The sequence below is a fragment of the Marmota marmota genome, unplaced genomic scaffold, assembly GCF_001458135.2.
Source record: "Marmota marmota marmota unplaced genomic scaffold, marMar, whole genome shotgun sequence".
Classification (NCBI taxonomy): domain Eukaryota; kingdom Metazoa; phylum Chordata; class Mammalia; order Rodentia; family Sciuridae; genus Marmota; species Marmota marmota.
The window spans coordinates 64,539,604-64,556,721 of NW_025999900.1; the positions used below are offsets into that span (position 1 = coordinate 64,539,604).

Genomic DNA, 17,118 nt, shown 5'->3' on the forward strand with positions numbered 1-17,118 from the left:
AACCAAATGGATCTGTTATCCTGAGTTCAATGTCTGTGGACATGTAAATACTATTTTGTGTCATGGCCCGGTGCTGTGACATTACAGATTATAGTGTCTTGATATTTGAAAAGCAAGGCATGATTTTTTTCTTAATTTTCAGTTATACATGACAGCAGAATTTATTTTGATATGACTATACAAGCATGGGACCTATCTTATTCTAGTTAGGATCCCATTCTTATGAATATACATGATTTTATGACTTTATTTATTTTTTTTTAAGTCAGCAAACTGGACCAATTAGGAACAAGTCATGAGGATTCCGATCCCTGTTTTTTTTTTTCCATGACATTAAACAGGGTCTCTTGTATTTTTTAGAAAGATGTACATGGAGTTTTAATCTGGTTCTTTAAAGCATGAGGACATTTTTAAAAGTAGGCTTTCTTTCCCCACTGTAGAACGCAAACCACAGTGGAGATGTTATTGCTCTATGATCAGTAACCATCATTGTTACTTCTCAACAAGGAGCATAAAGACCCAAGTGAGGAAGCCTCAGAATGGCTGTTCTGGGCACAGATGGCCTTCCTCCTTCAAGGGAACCCACTAAATTATTTCAATAAAATAATTGTTGATTGGAATGTGTCATGAACCAAAAATTACAAGTAATTTAACTCATTCCCACTGAGGACCAAGACTGAAGAGATGGAGGGCACTTCACATATTTAACTTTCTACTTTATGTCTCTTCCAACCGTGACCTAGTGTAGTCCCTTATTTACAAACGTTGCTAACTCCTTGTGGCAGGAGTGCTTTGAAAGGTAATTTTGAAGGGCATGTACTTTGTTATTAGGTCCATGGCTGCTGGTTTCACCAGCCAATCAGAAGTTAGGATTGCATGTTGTGCTGATTGGTCCGTATGTTGGACCAGGGGCTCACTGTGATAAGATGTCTTATCTCTTTGCTCTCAGTGAAGGGGAACAGTGAACAGATTTTGGTTTCATTAAACTCATTTGTTCTTGGTCTTCTTGTCATTATGGGGTTCTGAATGTATAATTATTATTCATGAATCAGAGAATGGTTGAACTGGTTCAAGGAGGGATAAATGCTTGAAGAGATGGAACGCCAATGGATCAATGGTGAGCATTGGTTGAGGTGTCCACATCAACCTTCTGATGAAGCCCTCTGTGTTAACTCGGGTTTGTTACAGAATAAGAAGCAGCTAATATGTTCTGTAGAAATTACCTAAGAGCAGAAGTTAGGAAAATTCAATAAACTTGGCCCTGGGATTTTGTGGTTTGAAGATATGGAATGTATTATACCAAGCAAATCAATACCTTCGTGAGTTGAGAAATATACATGAAAGATTAACAGACCTATTCACAGAGCAATTAGTAGAGGACAATAAAACAAATATTATTAGCATTATTACTTGCCATAAAGAAGGGCAATTATTAATCTGAAGTAAAATGAACAGACGGAGTCTATAATGCTTTATTTTAATGTGGAGCATAATACCGATAGTTACAAGACTTTTTTTTTTTTCAATTTGCTTCTTTTTTTTTTAATTAAGAAAAGGGAAAGTGTTTGTATCAACCAGCAATCCTCTGAATACCCATCTACTTACTAGATGTTTATCTAGGCAGGTATTTGTAATTGTTATAGATCTTTTTTGGGGGATGGGTGGTGTACTCAATAGTATTTATCACATTATTTAAAATTAAAAGTTCAATACTGACTAATGAAAAATTGCATTTTGAGTCAAAGTTTATTGCTACCTAGTTCTGCTTGAATAATCCATTAAAAATAAATCTAAATCTATTCTAAATCTTTTTCTTCCCCAGAGTGAACACCAGGCAGCTGATTTAATCATTTAATCAAGAATTATTGTCCTGAATGAGGAGCAGAGATGCTGATAAAGGTAAGCCCCTTGGTTTATAATCTCTGCTTGGCTCATTTTTTTTCATGGTTATTAGCTAAAGAATTTCAAAGTAATAAATGTCTTCATACATAAAATAAGTAAAACTCTCCAAATATGGAGCAGTAATGGAATGTGTTAGGAACATATTCCACATTAACACAACTGAAGTTATTTTAAAAAAAACAGAAATTATTTAAATTATTCTCAGAACAGTTTAATATTATTCTTCATTCTGTACCATAATTGATTTCAGCATTCCCACATGTGTGGAGATCCTGGCTGGTACTGCCTTTGGGACTGTCCACAAGAACATGGATGATCTGTGAGTGTCTCAGGTGATGGAGGACAGTAGGGTCATTAGTTTTCACTGAGCCATCTTTGCATATGGACAGATTAAATAAAATAAAACCTTTGAGTGCTGTTGAAGAACTTTAATCACAGTTTAAAGGAATAAGAGCCTAAAAACTCATAAGATCTTTTCTTGGGGATTTTGTGACTGTGTTGTTATTTGTGAGTAGAGATGGACCAGAGATGGACCCGTGATGAATGGCATGGGGTTTCTGACACGAGGACAGTGATTAAACCCATCTGCAACTCTGAGGTCCATTGCCAAGCGGTACCGGTATTTATCCCTGGGAGGGAGAAGCATCTGTGTAGTCTTCTTCTTTTGGTTTGGGCGTTTGAATGACATTATCATAACCAAGCTAGCCATGAATGGATGTCAATGAGTGAAGAATAAGAAATATATGTATGTAATTATTTTTTAAGACATATAATGAAACATGGGCCATTATTAAAACCATTTTGAGATTCTTAGTCCCAATTAATTAATAGTTGAGGCTGTTTGCCCTCTCAGACCATATAGTCATCTGAATATAAAGAGGCGTGATTTTGTTCTGTGCCCATTGATCATTTTATTAAGAAAGAAGGAATGCATTTACATAAATGAATCGTTGATTGAATGTTTGAGTGAGAGAGCAGGGAGCAATGATGAGACTTTTATTCAACTGCATGTACAATTAATGCAAATTTTCTGTGCAGTTTTACTTAAGCAAACAAATTGAACCAATTTGCTACTCTTTGGGGTAATTACACAAGAAAAATGTAAATATTATTCAGGGTACTTATCTGGTGTAGGTGGGCTCACATATAATGAATTATAATGCTAATTCATAAATTTGTGTCTTAATTTTTGAAAATGTTACTAATCAAAGTGCCAATGGAAAACATGCAGTTGTGTATAAAGATCCTGATCATCTTATTATTCAAGCTTGTATTCATATTCAAGGCAAAGATTTCTAGACCTTTCCATTTGCTATATTAGTGTTTCAGTTCTATTTTGATGGTTGTTTAAACTTCAAAGCTCTCTTAGACAATTATCACATGAGTAAATAGAGATATTAGTGAATTAATAAGTATATTAAAGGGGTTCACCTTGGACGATTGGCAAGATTGTGTCATGAATTGAATCTCCAGTGGATCCAGTTTTGCACAAAATTCAACAAAATGAGGATCTTGCTCTTGCCCATGTGGGTAGCAATAACAGACTGGCAATCCTAATAGTTATTTCTGTTGTTTTCAATGCTGGATTCAATGGTGTTCATTATATTATTTACACCAAAATACATTATATTAGTTAATAAAGTATTGTCCTCTCTTCTAAATCACAGAAGTTAATAAATATAAAGTACTCCTCTCTTCCCAAATGTTTAGTATAGAACACAAACCAAGGTTTATGGTTAATTGATTACTACACAAGTATGGTCCATTTAAAACAATTTAATCCAACTATTCAATCCATTTGAATACTTGCTTTTTATCCTCCAGGTGAACACATTCACCTATTCAATCACTGTCTTCCTGTGAAGACCTGGCCTTTCCTCTCTTTGGATAAGAAGAGAAGATGTCAACGTAAGTAAAGATCGAAGTTCATGTTCTTGCTGATGGTAGGGCTTAATCATATATTCACTGAATTATTTCAAAGGGATCAGTTCAAAAAGTGGTCATGTCTTGACCAGTGGTGGAAATCATTATACATTAAGAATCATGTTTAATCCAATTCAGAACAATTGAATTTCTTAGAACAAAAAGATGAAAGGCATTTCTGTCATGTTAAGGATTTTTTAATACGTGACTCTGTTTTTATAGCCCAGTGGATTTAACACTTCTCCAGTGATATTGTTGTAAACTCTTAATTCATTGAGGTGAGAAGAGGAGGAAATGGAGACTCTGACCTTTTCCTTAGCTGTGGTATAAGATGGCAGTTCATTGCGTCATCTTGAAAATATGGATGCACTTTAAATGAAGGTGGCCCAACCATGGACCAGTGACTAATAGCAAATTGATGTGGTGCTAGGAGGTGGATTAGTTCATATCCGCATGTCTGGAGATTGCAGAGATTTAGGTCCTCATCTCTGTGGGGGTGTGAACTTTGACAGCCATATTTGTATCTTCAGAGCCCTTAATTCATGGCTGTTGATCATATTATTGGGGAATCAATGAATAAATCAGGAATATTAACATTGAATAAAAGCATAGAATACCAAGTCTGGATCAATGATGAGTGTGCGTGGGGCATCTGAATCAATTATTTTGATTAAACCCAGTCTGTAACTCTGAGGTCTGCTCTGTCTATAACATTACAATTCACTGTTTAAAAGAAATGTGCTTATAGACATTAGAAATATCTGAGGGAACATGTTTTTGTTTTTGTTTTGACACTGGGGATTGAACCCGGGGCACTTTACCACTGAGTTACACTCCCAGCCCTTTCTTTAAAAATGTTTTATTTTGAGGCAGGGTCTCCCTAAGTTGCTGAGGCCTTCACATCCTCCTGCCTCAGCCTTCTGAGTTGCTGGGATTATAGGCACGTCCTACTGCACCTGGCAGAGGGAATGCATTTTTGCTCTTTTGTTTTTCATAGGTTTATACTGCGCTATTTTAAGTAAATCAATGCCTGAATAAAGACAAGGAGGGCCATAACTCATATAATATGAGGGGAACAAATTAATCAAGGATTGTTCATTTCTGAAATTTTGAGTTTCAGTAAAGTGGGTGTTGACAGAGTTGCTCTCTGTGTTTTTGTTTTGGGCTAGTGGTGAGTTGCTCATTGCATTTCTTATTTTTAGAAGTGGCATACAGTTTATATAATTAAATTATATATTTGACATAATAACATTTATTATGTTGTAATCATATTTACTATGTCATATTTATTATTATGTCATAATAACAATATATTTATTATTATGTCAAATACATTGAATTGTTATTATGGAATATGCATATCAATTAACTAATAAAATTGGTATGTATATTCCATAATAACAATACAACTAATAGTTGTGCTGAATTCATCAATGTAGTAATAACTGGATATAATTAAATAACTTGATATAATTAAAAACTGAAATACTATGACGAGATAGTTATTGAAATGTGGAAAAAGCCTAACCAAGAAAAGTTTGAGTATGAGCATAATTACTACAAATCCTCTTATTCAATGATTTGTATTTAGAAGAAAATTATAAATGCATTTTTGTATGATTTCTGGTAATAAGTGAGTGTATAAACAGACGCTTGCCCATTGCTCTCAGGGCTTATAAATACTGTTGCTATTTTTACAAATGAGTAAAAGAATAACATCACAATTCACTGTTTAAAAGAAGGACCACTAAAAGACATATATGGTTTGTGAAGTGGCATCTTTTATTATGTGGACCCTCTTGAAATTCAGGTGCACAAGGCTGAGGCCCCTGCACCTTGATGGAAGAGTGGTATAGACCTTACTCTTCAGATGCAACTTGCCATTCGCATGCAAATTCAAATTACTTAAAAATAAAGATTCGGTTCCTCAGTCACACCGGCCACTTTCCAAGTCACGTGTGGATAATGGTACCATATTAGATGATACTGATAGAGAACTTCTGTTATCCCTGTTCCCTTGGGGGAGAGAGGGACAGTAGAGACAAGTGGCAGGAAATGGTGCTCAGTTTTAGGTAATAAATATTATTATTCATTATTGTTAAATTAATAAACCAGTAAATATAGGAATTAAATTACAGTGTGGCCCATTGACCAGATTGTGTCATGAAACATGAATTTAAATTCATTCTATTTTGCAAAATTTTTCTTCATTAAAAAAATTCTCTGGACTTGCTGGATATGGTGGTGCACACCAGTTATCCCAGCGACTCAGGAAGTTGAGGCAGGAGGATTGTAAAAGGGAGGCCAGTCTCAGCAATTTTACAAGACCTGCAGTAACTTAGGAAGATTCTGTCTCAAAAATAAAGGTCTAGGGATGTAGCGCAGTGGTAAAGCACCCCAGAATTCAATTTCCAGCTTCCCTCCCACCCCAGTATCTGGTCTTTTTTGCTGTAAGGTAAGATTATCTAGATATATATTAATCATCTTTTTTGGGGGGGTGATAGAGTCAAAAAATTATGTGGTATCTTTTCATACTAAAGTACTTCAGTAGATGAAGATAATATCACTGTTGGATTGATGATAATTGTGTGATATAAGCCAATGATTGTGATTAATCAAATAATGCAGAACTAACCTTTATTTAAAAATATTAAAATTTTATACTTTTCATTTTCTTGGAACTCTGTCTTTTCCTCCTGAATGAGCACAGCACCTTGGATTTGGTCATTCTCCATGATGAAGACCTTGACAGTTGCTTCCATGGGTAAGGAGCCATGTTAGTAACAATCGCAGTCTCCATTCTCTGTTCATATGTGGCCACTGAAGTATAGGACCAAAGATTGTGCACAAAAATTAAACATAGGAAGTATGGACCTGTCGTAGAGATGTGTGAAAGGACAGCTCAACTTAAAAAAAGAAACTTAAGAAATGAAGTGGAAGGAATTTAATCTCCAGAGCTGTTTGACATTCTGCATTGTTCCCGCACTGTGGTTGATTGAGGAACTTCCACAGTGGTGGAGGGCACATCACTTGTGTCCTAGTTGTTGGGGATTTTGATTATTCATTATACCCTCTTTAAGAAAAAAAAAAAAAAAAGAACACATTCAATGAATGTGGCCCTCATGGGCCAGATTCACTGAATAGGTCATGAGAACGGCTCTGAGCTCCTGTATGTACACCTTGTGGGGCTGAGTGTAGGGACATATCGTAGTCATATCAAGGGTCTTTTCTTTTGAGCCTGTGACTCATGAGGAAGTAAAGGAATAAGGGAATGAAGAAGGAGAGAGCCAAGTCTGGCCAGTGATGAGATTGGAGGGTGTCTGAATCAAAGATTTTGATTAAAGCCATCTGGAACTCTGAGGTCCGATGTATACACTAGTTTCCCATTTTTCTCGATATCTTGATCAGCAGAGTACACATTTTATGGAAATAGACTGGGTTTATAAGTAATTCAGTGCATGAATAAATAAAGGAATGTAGAGATAGGTAAATCTAAAGAGAGCCCAGCGTGGTTCAGTTCTGTGATGCACCGTGCATTATTATTGCATGTTTCTGGAGTACTGAACTCCAATGCTACATATGAATAAAGGTGGTTGCTTTTTTGGAAAGAAGTATGTGACAGGTGTATGTAAGACTTTATATAATATTTTGATGTAAAGGGTTTGTTTCCTAATTATTTTTGATTAGCAAAAGGAAAATTATATAAATAGTAGATGAAGTAGTAATGTAATTGGCGAAATGAATGAGCATTGTTCACCTTGAGGATATACCAATGAAAAGAATTATTATTAATCCAACTATGAATTATATTATAAATAAGCAAAACATCTTTTTTTTTTAATTCCTATTTTCATGTGCTAATTGTACACACTGTAAGTTGCCCAGGCTGATCTTGAAGTTGTGATCCTCCTGTCTCAGCCTCTAGAGTAGCTGGGTTTTAGGTATGAGCCCCCACACCTGGCTCATAGCTAAGTTTTTAAAAGTGGGCAGAACATGGCCGAGGAAGAAGTGAATCAATCAGGTGTGGGAGTGTAGGTCCTTGACCATGAAAGTCAGCTCTGTTCTGGGTTGGTCCTGAGTTGACCCCTGTGTGTATGTGTGCCTGTTGTGTGTTTGGGAATAGATGAGTGAACATTCTATCAGCAAACAAATAAAACAGTGAATGATAACATTGTAGGGTCAAATGCAGATTATTGGTGAGGACTGACAATGAATCATGAATTTAAATTCATCTATTTATTTAAAAGACTACTTAAAAAAAAAGAGATTATCTGTGGGCTGGGGTCAGTAGACATATGTGTGCAAAAGTGTTAGTTCTTACTTTTGATTGATGAATTTAATAATGTTCATTCTATTATTTGAAATTAATAGGCCAGTAAATAAAATAAATGAAAAGTTCTTTTTCTATAAAGTAAATAAATAGAAGTCCTTCAATGGTGGAAACTGAACTCAAATCTAGAATGTGATTAGCCTACTGTGCAAGTCAATGTCTTTTAAAATATCTAACCCTGTACTGTTTATTCTTTTAAACATTGGTATTTGATGCCACAGAATGAAGACCACAGCTGATTTATTTAGTCTCTGCTGTCAAAGATCTTAGCTGTTGCCTTTGTGAGTAAGAAACCTAATGACTAAAGTAAGTAAAAGCTCAAGTTTTGTCAATTTGCTTGATATTTTCATTAGTTGCTTATTGAATTGCTTGAATTAAGCCATATATGGAAAAAGGACATGTGTTATGAAACTCAGATTCGTCCGATTAAGCACAGTTGTAGTTAAAGCATAGAAGATATTCCACTCATTTTCAGAGCTAATCATTCATCTAATTTCTGCTCTACATTTAATTCAAAATTTATCCAGTCACAAAATCTAGGGTCGCCATGTCCAATAGGGTTGCCCCATCCGTCCGTGGCTGTCTGTATTTTAAATGATGGGGATTTTAGGAATTCTTGTGTTCAGTTGCTATAGTCCTCTTGGTCGCTGCCTGGGGTTGTGGGGCAGTTGGTAGCACGTGTCCGTCATCATACAAACTCCCTGAGGAAGAGCACAGGGGAAGGTGAGAGACAGACAGGACAGGTTGGCCAGGAGCAGGACGCTTGCTCCACCCAGGGCCACTCTGTCAAGAGGTCCTGTGGAGGGAGGAGGCCTTATCTGTAGGGAAACAACCTGTAACCAGATCCTGGTAGCAATCCAGGTTATTGTTCTTGGCTTTTTAAAAACATTCATGATTATTGATGTTTTTTACTCTAGTGAAGCCGTGCATAGATCTATAAATAAAGACAGAAATTAAGAACAAGATTGCTATCCTGAATCAATGATGAGCAGTACCCTGGGTGTCTGCATCAAGGATTTTTGACTAAACCCTATGCCTGGGAGGTTCATTGCAATAAGATTGAGATTTGTTATCTCTATAAGAAATGAGCTGATTCTAGGAGTTAAAAATAATAGGGATAGTGTTTTGGGGGCTTCTGAGTGTGGAATATATTGTTTTCAGTAGAGCAGGGCATAAATAAACCAAGAAACCTATAAATGAGAGAGAATGGATGACTCCCATTTAAGCATGGGGGTTGATAAGGCAACGAGAAGACAGTTCCAGGGACATAGGTGATCAGAGCCACCCCTCTTGGTGAAGGAGCATTGAGATAGGTGGATGCTAGACACTGTTTTGTTCTAATTATGTTTTATTTTTTAAAAAGGCAAAATATTTACTTAATTTCATTATTGATTAATTGAAAGAGGGCATAGGTCGGGATCTATGTTGAGAGCCCTGTCACATGGCCAGTTCTGATTAATATAGTGATCTGCACTGTGCTTAACGTCAGTTCTTGGGTTTAATTAAAAAAAATAATAAAAAAATGATCGGATCTTTTTTTTCTGTGTCTAATGAGCATCTAGACAGGCATTAATATTGTGCAGTTCCTGTGGAGTCACAGATATATAATGGTCTCATTATGAATTTGAAAAACAGTAAGTTAATGCCGCAGTTAATCATTTAAAAGGAAGCAAATCATGGACCAAGGAGGACCCAGGTTCTAAAACAGGGAGATGGATCAGTGTAGTTCCCCATGCACTCCAGATAGTTAAAATAGACCTAGGACCTTGCATTTTTGGAATGATGGCTATATTTATGAATTTAAATAGAATTTCCCTTTTTTGTCTTATTGATACAATGTCCTTAAATATGGAATAGCTAAATGACACCATGTGTACCTAGAGAGGTCCTGTGTGTTCATGTGCATGTGGATATAGCTGAGTGTGCTTCCATCCACATCCTGTACCAGGGTTCATTCAGAAGATTCAGCACTTCCCTGCATGGGTAGAGGCATGCAAATAGACATGTGTGATAGTTCTTATTCTTTTGTCCGTTGCTCATTATAGTATATTTAATATTCGCCCAATCGGTGAGTCCACAGGGATGCCATAGGTATGTTTAAATGTATGACAAGCACTGAGTTTTATGCTGATCAAATATTGATTTGAACTGAAATAGAAAAAAAAAATCCCTCTATCTATCTAATCTGCTTTTTTTCTGTTTCTATTCTGCAGAATGGATGCACAGAGATACAATCTTTCTCTAGCGAGGAAGGTTTTGGTTGTTATCCTTTTGAGTAATGGGGTTAGAAATCTATGTAAGTAACAGATTAATTGATTCTGGTTTTATGGTTTATCATGGACGTTAATTCTGTCATTGAGAGGGAATAAGTGGGTACGTATACAAGTGAAATGAATGAAGGTCAGACGTGGACTAATTCATCATATCTTTGGTCCATTAAAGAGAAAGAAGCAAGACCATTCTATTTTCATACTCAATTTATTCGTGAATTAATTAATGTAACATTCATTATTCTGTTTTATTTCTGAGTGTCAGTTGATTTATTCTCCCTCTGCTTATGAAGACATAGTTTAGTCACATTCCAAAATGTAAGATATCGTCAGCACTGTATGTGTGGAGTAAAAGGATGGGTTCATGCTCGTTTTTGTCATCTCCTTAAAAATGGGTGAAGTAGCTAAAAGATGATCCAACCCTGACCTGTATGGGATTAACATAAAGCAAGTGTGCTTGCTCTTAATTACTAGTCTACAAAACTAAGTCTGTCACTCAAAGAGAACTATCTACTTTCTCTGTGAGAAATGGACTTTGGACAGGTATTAAGCACACCTTTCTTTCTTTTGTGTTACTGAAGATTGTACCCAGGGCTTTGCACATGCTAGGTAAGTACTCTACCCCTGAGCGTAGCCCCAGCCCTGTAAGAAACTTCAGTTTCTTATTATTGTGTTTTGTGAACCATAAGTATTGATTATATTTTAGTGGATTCTTGAGCCGGGAGCAAATGTATGAATGAAAGATGACGAAGAATGCTAAGCAAGGAGCATGCTGGGTTTTTGTTGGCTTTGAACCAAGGGTTTTGGGTAGTCCAAATTTGGTCAGTGCCAAATCAGTATTTTCCATTCCCACGACGACCCCTCTGGCTTAGAAACATATAAACATATCCTAGTAATAGGCATTGTTCTTATTATTCTAATAGGGTAATTTGGTAGTTGTTCAATTTAATACAAAAAAAAGGAAAAGAAAAAATGTTAAATAAATAAATGAAAATAAGCAAAAAACGACCAAATGGCATAGGAAGTCTGGGTTATGTAACAAGGATGATGGTTCATCCTGTTCGATGCAACCTCTACCCAATATAGGAGACACAGGCTGCCTGTGCCTTGGACATTACACATGCAGGGAGAAGCACTCATTTATTTTACTTCTGCATTGCTGGTTTGTTTACTCTATTGATTTTTTTTAAGCAATGTGAATGCATGATCAAATTAATCCATGAGGAAGTACATATAGAATAAATACATATGTTCAGCAACTTATGCGTACATCCACAGGGGTAATCAAGGCCCATTGGTGAGGCTATCAAACAGTCATTTAAATTAATTATATTGGAGAATATTCTATTTTTAAAGTAGACATACATTGTGATCTACATAGGATGGGGCATAGAAACAGCAGCTCCTAGTAGATGTAGCACTTTTCCTTGTGTTTGCTGATCAGTTAATCATTTTCATCATACAATTAAAAAGTAAATCTGAGAAGGTCCTAAGTGAATCATAAACCACCAGTGACAAAACTCTTGTCACATCTCAAGGACTTTAATTAGTTTAGTCATACATGACATCCACAACACGGAAAACAACCACAGAGTTTCCTTCCTTCTGACATCGGTTTTCTGTTCCGCAGCCTAAACGCCTGACAGCTGGTTTCATCAGTCTCTGGTGATGGAGGCTTGGATATGTGCCAGTGTGACGTGGAGTGCAGAGGCTGACCCCAGGAACTGTCAACGTTCTCCCATCCGAACACAGGCCCCTGTCATGAGGTTCTGAGTTAGAGAGTTGTGATTTTTATCATTGTAAGTTGATTCATTTCACAACCAATAAGCAAATCTATAAATAAATTATAGAGGACGAAGCATTGTCCAACTCTGAATCCATGTGTTTAGGCAAGAAGTCCTGGGACTGATATTTAAGGATGCCTCGTTAAATATCTTTAAGGTAGTGACTAGAAGGAATAGTCCATGTTATTTTTCTGGGTTAGCTCAAGTTTGACAGCGTTATTTTTAACATAGAGGGAATATGTAGATATTATCACAGATTCATAAATACCCAAACGGAAAGGGCAATAAACAGATTAATAAAGACAGATCATCCAGTTTTATAATTTGCATTATTCTGAGTCTCCAGCCTGATTTCAGCCTTGTGCTCCCAACCTGACTCTCTCTGTTAGCATGAAGACTCTTGTGAATAGTAGTGCAACTTTCCTTTTTGGATTAGTTTGTTTAAAGTGATTCTCTGTTATAGGAAAAAGATGTTCCCAAGATGGTGTTTCCAAGATGGTGACTGAATTCTTCTGTAGTCATGAGGTTTGTGGTCACTGCCATGTTGTTCACAACATAGGAGCCAATGTAAGTTGAGTCAAATTGCTTGTCCTGGAGCGGGTGGTATTTCAAGTATATTGGTGATATGATAAATGGATTATCTACAATCTGAACATAGCAAATGTGGCTGGATGACAAATATGGCATGAACATGAAATATTATATTGGTTAATCATCATTTATACAAATAACGTTGGTTAAGGAGAGAGGCAGGCACTTTGGAGAAAGATCTTATAGTGGGCCATGCCCTATTCCTAAGGATCTTGTTCTCAGAGATTTGTGACTCATAGTTACATAAATACTTTCAGTGAGAAGATGAATTGGTCAATAAGCACCTGTAGATATTATTGAGAAAAGAAGAGACAAAGTTGGATCAATGATGACCACTGGTGGCATATGAGTCATGGATGATGACTGTGGGTCTGGATATCTGAGGTCCAATACAGATGACACCTAGTAGATACTGGGTGATGTTTGGTATAGATGTTAGGAAGAGTCAAAGATGTTTTTCTTTGTCTCTGGATTCCTTTTTTCTTTTAAAATATTTTTAGTTGTACATGGACACGATATCTTTTTTTTTTTTAAATTTTTAATGTGGTGCTGAGAATTAAACCCAGTGCCTCACATGTGCTAGGCAAGTGCTTTACTACTGAGCCACAATCCCAACCCCTGTCTCTGGATTCTTGAATTTTGATTTTATTTTTATAATTGGTTCAAAAATCTGAATCAGTAAGCAGTATTCTCTGAAGGACAAATGATGTGTGAAGGCACAAAACACCAATGATGTATATTGAATCAGTGAAGGATCAGAAGAGCTATAACTTTGGATGAGGATCATATATTCATGAAAAAAAATGTCCTATGTCTTTGTTCTGGGCTGAACCCCATTCAATGTTTATTTTCTCAAGGAAAAAGAATTATAGTTTAATACAAACATAAATGACTAATAAAATGAAACAAATGCATGGAGTAACAGTGTCTTTAAAATCCGTTGTACTTTGTACTCTTCGGAATGAGTGTTCCAAAGATGACCAGAGTTGCAAGGTCCATGGATCTTTCTTGTGTTCTTGGAGGAGAGACCAATGTAAGTGGAGTGAGGTTTCCTTTCCTGGATTGGGTGGTGTTTCGGGAGGCTCATTGTATCCATAAAAGCAGTATATATATAATTTCAGAAGGGCAAAAATGACCAGAAAATAAACATGTCTTGGGCATGAATTGGCCAGGTTCCATATTCTTGGTTTCTTGAGCAAAACTGTGATTTAACTCCTACGGAATGAATTATGAAATGGAAGGAGAAAGGCAAGGATCAAGGGACAGAAGGTCAACCTTTTCCTAACTCCTTGTGCTCTGTACCCTCAGAATGGACACTCTGAGATGATGGAAGCATTCTTCTCTGGCCCTGTGATGTACAGTTCCTGTGTGTGTTAGGAGCAGGTGAGTAGCGTCAAGAGCTTTTGTGTTGGCTGGGGTGGTTTCTCCAGGCCATTCACTGTCCTAGAAAAAGCATCACACATAATCTATGAAAACAACAATGGCTGAATGATAAATATGGCCTGGCCATGGTCACATTGGTTGATCACAGTTGGTAAAATCAACATGGCGTCGGGGAAGAGATGAAGCCATGATGTTAAAGATCTTGTAGATAGCTATGCTGTGTCTCTAAGGTTACTTTTTTTAAAAAGTTTTTTTTTTTTAATGTTATTTATTTATTTATTTTTATGTGGTGCAGAGGATCGAACCCAGTGCCTCACATGTACCACATAAGCTACAACCCAGGTCATCTTTAAGGTTCTTGATCTCAGATACTTGAGAGTCATAATTACATAGTGGCTTGAGTGACAATTCGACAATAAGCAACCGAAGATATTATTGAAGAGCAGGGTTGGTCTTGGACTAATGATGATCACTGTGATGTATGAGTCAAGGATCGTGATTATAGGTCTGGAAGTCTGAGGTCCAAAACCATAAGATAGCTAGTGTCTTCTTTGTTACCCTAGGGATAGATAATATCAAGAGTCAAGGATGTTGTTCTTGAACATTAGTTCTATTTGTTATAATTGTATCAAAAATATAAATAAGGAAAGAAGTGGGCAAGGCTTTCTCTAGTGGGAAAACCGTGTACTCTTCTTCCTCAGACCATTGATTCTTAAAACCAGAAGTCTACCTGGGAGGAAACAGATGAGCTATGTTTTTTTTCTGGAATGGATGCTCTGTCCAGTTTATAAAAAAAGTGTGGGGAACAGAATTCTGTTCAGTGTTTGTTGGTTTTATGAAGAAGAAAGTGTGATAATTTAATGCATGGTTCATGAGGAAGTAATGGAAGGATAAATGGACAGAATTCCAATGTCTTTAAAATCTGCTGTGCTCTGTACTCTCACAGTGGGTGCTCCCAAGATGTCGACAGCATTCTTCTCTGGCCACAAGGTCGGTGGATCCTGCTTAGGTTCACAGTTTAGAGATTAATGTGAGTTGAGTGAAACTTCTCGCCCTGGGTTGTGTGGTGTTACAAGGAGGTTCACTGTATTGGTAAAAGCAGCACATGTCATCTCAGAAGGGCAACCGTGGCCAAACAATGACCATGTCATGGCCGTGAATCATTATGTTGACTACTCAATAATGGCTATATTATTTTGAGCGAGTAAGAGTAGGGAAAGCTCCTGTAGAGAGCTGTAAAGTACACATCAAGAAGTTACCCTAGGGCCTTTGGACCATTGTTATAAATATTATCAGTGAAAGGATGGATAAGTCAATAAACAATGGTAGAAATTAAGGGAGGGGAAGAGCGCCAATCTGGGACCAGTGATAACCACTGGTGGCGTATGAGTCAAGGATGATGACTGTCTCTGAAACTCTGAGGTCCACACCAGAAGACATCTAGCTTGTAATCCTAGGGATAGATATTAGGTATTATCTAGGATATTGTTCTCTGTCCTATGGTTCATGAATTTTCATTCTATTTTTGTAATTGGAACAATGGTGAAATCCGTACATCAATATATACAATATATAAAAAATGAAGATAAAGTGAGGGAGGCATTGTCTGGTTATGAAAGTATATGTCAAGGCCAGAAGTAGCTTGAAAATGTTTGAAAAACATGCAAGTCTATTCAGACATAAATAGTAGTGATTTTTTAGAACCTTGGACGAGGATGGCATGTGCAGAAAAAATAATGGTTCTGAATCCTTGCTAGGGTCAAGGCCACATTCAATGTTGTTGGTTTCTTGAGCAAAACCGTGATTTAACTCCTACGGAATGAATTATGAAATGGAAGGAGAAAGGGAAGGATCAAGGGACAGAAGTTCAATCTTTTTCTAACCCCTTGTGCTCTGTCCCCTCAGAATGGACACTCTCAGATGATGGAAGCATTCTTCTCTGGCCCTGTGATGTACAGTTCCTGTGTGTGTTAGGAGTATTGTGAGAAAGGTGAGTAGAGTCAAGAGCTCTTATCTTGACTGAGGTTGTTTCTCCAGGACATTCACTGTCCTAGAAAAAGCCTTACACATCTATGAAAACAACAATGGCTGAATGATAAATATGCCCTGGCCATGATCACATTGATCGATCACAGCTTGCAAAATCAACATGGCATAGTGGAAGAGATGTAGGCCATGAACCTCAAGACCCTGTAGAAGGCCATGCTGCGTTCTTCAGGATCTTGATCTCAGATGCTTGAGAATCCGGGTTATCTAGTTGCTATGCGTGACATTACAAATTCATCAACAAGTAACATTGATAACACAGGAGGGAAAGAGGGCATGTCTTGGATCTATGGAGACCACTGGTGGCACATGAATCAAAAATGATGACTATAGGTTTGGAAGTCTGAGGTCCAACACCATAAGACATCTAGGGTTCACTCTGTTATCCTAGGGGTTGATGTTGGCAAGAGTCAAGGATGTTGCCCTTGGTCTCTGTGTTCTTGAACTTCCATTTTTTTTGTAATTTTATCAGAAAATAAAAGTAAGGAAAGAAGTGGGCAAGGTGTTCTCCAGTGGGGAAAACCATGTGCCACTATTGATAAATATGAATCACAGAGGTCCAATTGGGAGGAAAGGTATGGGATGGAGTCTTTTTCTAGAATGGATGCTGTAAAGTTCCAATGAAAATATCAATAATTAAGTGTAAATAAATACATATGAATAAGTGAAGCATGATAGCATTTTTATAGTCTGTGGACATGTAAAATGTGCCACCAATTTTTATGGAAAATGTAAATATATTAATTATACATTCTTTTAGTATTTCTCCTGTATCTAAAGCTGATACAGATGATAAAACAAAGAGCTACTCTTCTTATTCTGAATTTCTGAAGATTAGTTAACTAGTTTTTTTAGGGTCTAAGGAAATGTGAAATATGTTACTCCAAAT

The 17,118-nt window shown here is 36.8% G+C and overlaps 1 long non-coding RNA gene, 6 other non-coding genes and 1 pseudogene across 12 annotated transcripts in view; all 8 read left to right on the forward strand.

Moving 5' to 3' along the window:
- The window catches only part of LOC107150613, a 57,045-nt gene that overhangs the window by 34,867 nt on the left and 5,060 nt on the right, over window positions 1-17,118 (forward strand). For 5 of the 6 annotated variants that reach the window (XR_007345988.1, XR_007345989.1, XR_007345987.1 and 2 more), the window contains 10 exons: window positions 1,053-1,899; window positions 2,153-2,221; window positions 3,727-3,810; window positions 6,536-6,589; window positions 8,377-8,461; window positions 10,369-12,224; window positions 12,673-13,833; window positions 14,109-14,183; window positions 15,130-15,213; window positions 16,089-16,173. This is a non-coding gene — a long non-coding RNA (uncharacterized LOC107150613). The remainder of the gene's footprint in view (window positions 1-1,052; window positions 1,900-2,152; window positions 2,222-3,726; window positions 3,811-6,535; window positions 6,590-8,376; window positions 8,462-10,368; window positions 12,225-12,672; window positions 13,834-14,108; window positions 14,184-15,129; window positions 15,214-16,088; window positions 16,174-17,118) is intronic. The other variant, XR_007345992.1, reaches the window with a different exon arrangement.
- On the forward strand, window positions 2,432-2,506 carry LOC125615466. Its single transcript, XR_007346114.1, has one exon. It is a non-coding gene; the product is annotated as a small nucleolar RNA SNORD113/SNORD114 family (small nucleolar RNA).
- LOC125615461 lies at window positions 4,449-4,525 on the forward strand. Its single transcript, XR_007346110.1, has one exon. It is a non-coding gene; the product is annotated as a small nucleolar RNA SNORD113/SNORD114 family (small nucleolar RNA).
- On the forward strand, window positions 7,119-7,192 carry LOC125615463. Its single transcript, XR_007346111.1, has one exon. It is a non-coding gene; the product is annotated as a small nucleolar RNA SNORD113/SNORD114 family (small nucleolar RNA).
- Window positions 13,119-13,190, forward strand: LOC125615455. The gene has a single exon (XR_007346106.1). It is a non-coding gene; the product is annotated as a small nucleolar RNA SNORD113/SNORD114 family (small nucleolar RNA).
- LOC125615459 lies at window positions 14,639-14,709 on the forward strand. The gene has a single exon (XR_007346108.1). It is a non-coding gene; the product is annotated as a small nucleolar RNA SNORD113/SNORD114 family (small nucleolar RNA).
- On the forward strand, window positions 15,542-15,611 carry LOC125615457 (annotated as a pseudogene).
- LOC125615458 lies at window positions 16,512-16,583 on the forward strand. Its single transcript, XR_007346107.1, has one exon. It is a non-coding gene; the product is annotated as a small nucleolar RNA SNORD113/SNORD114 family (small nucleolar RNA).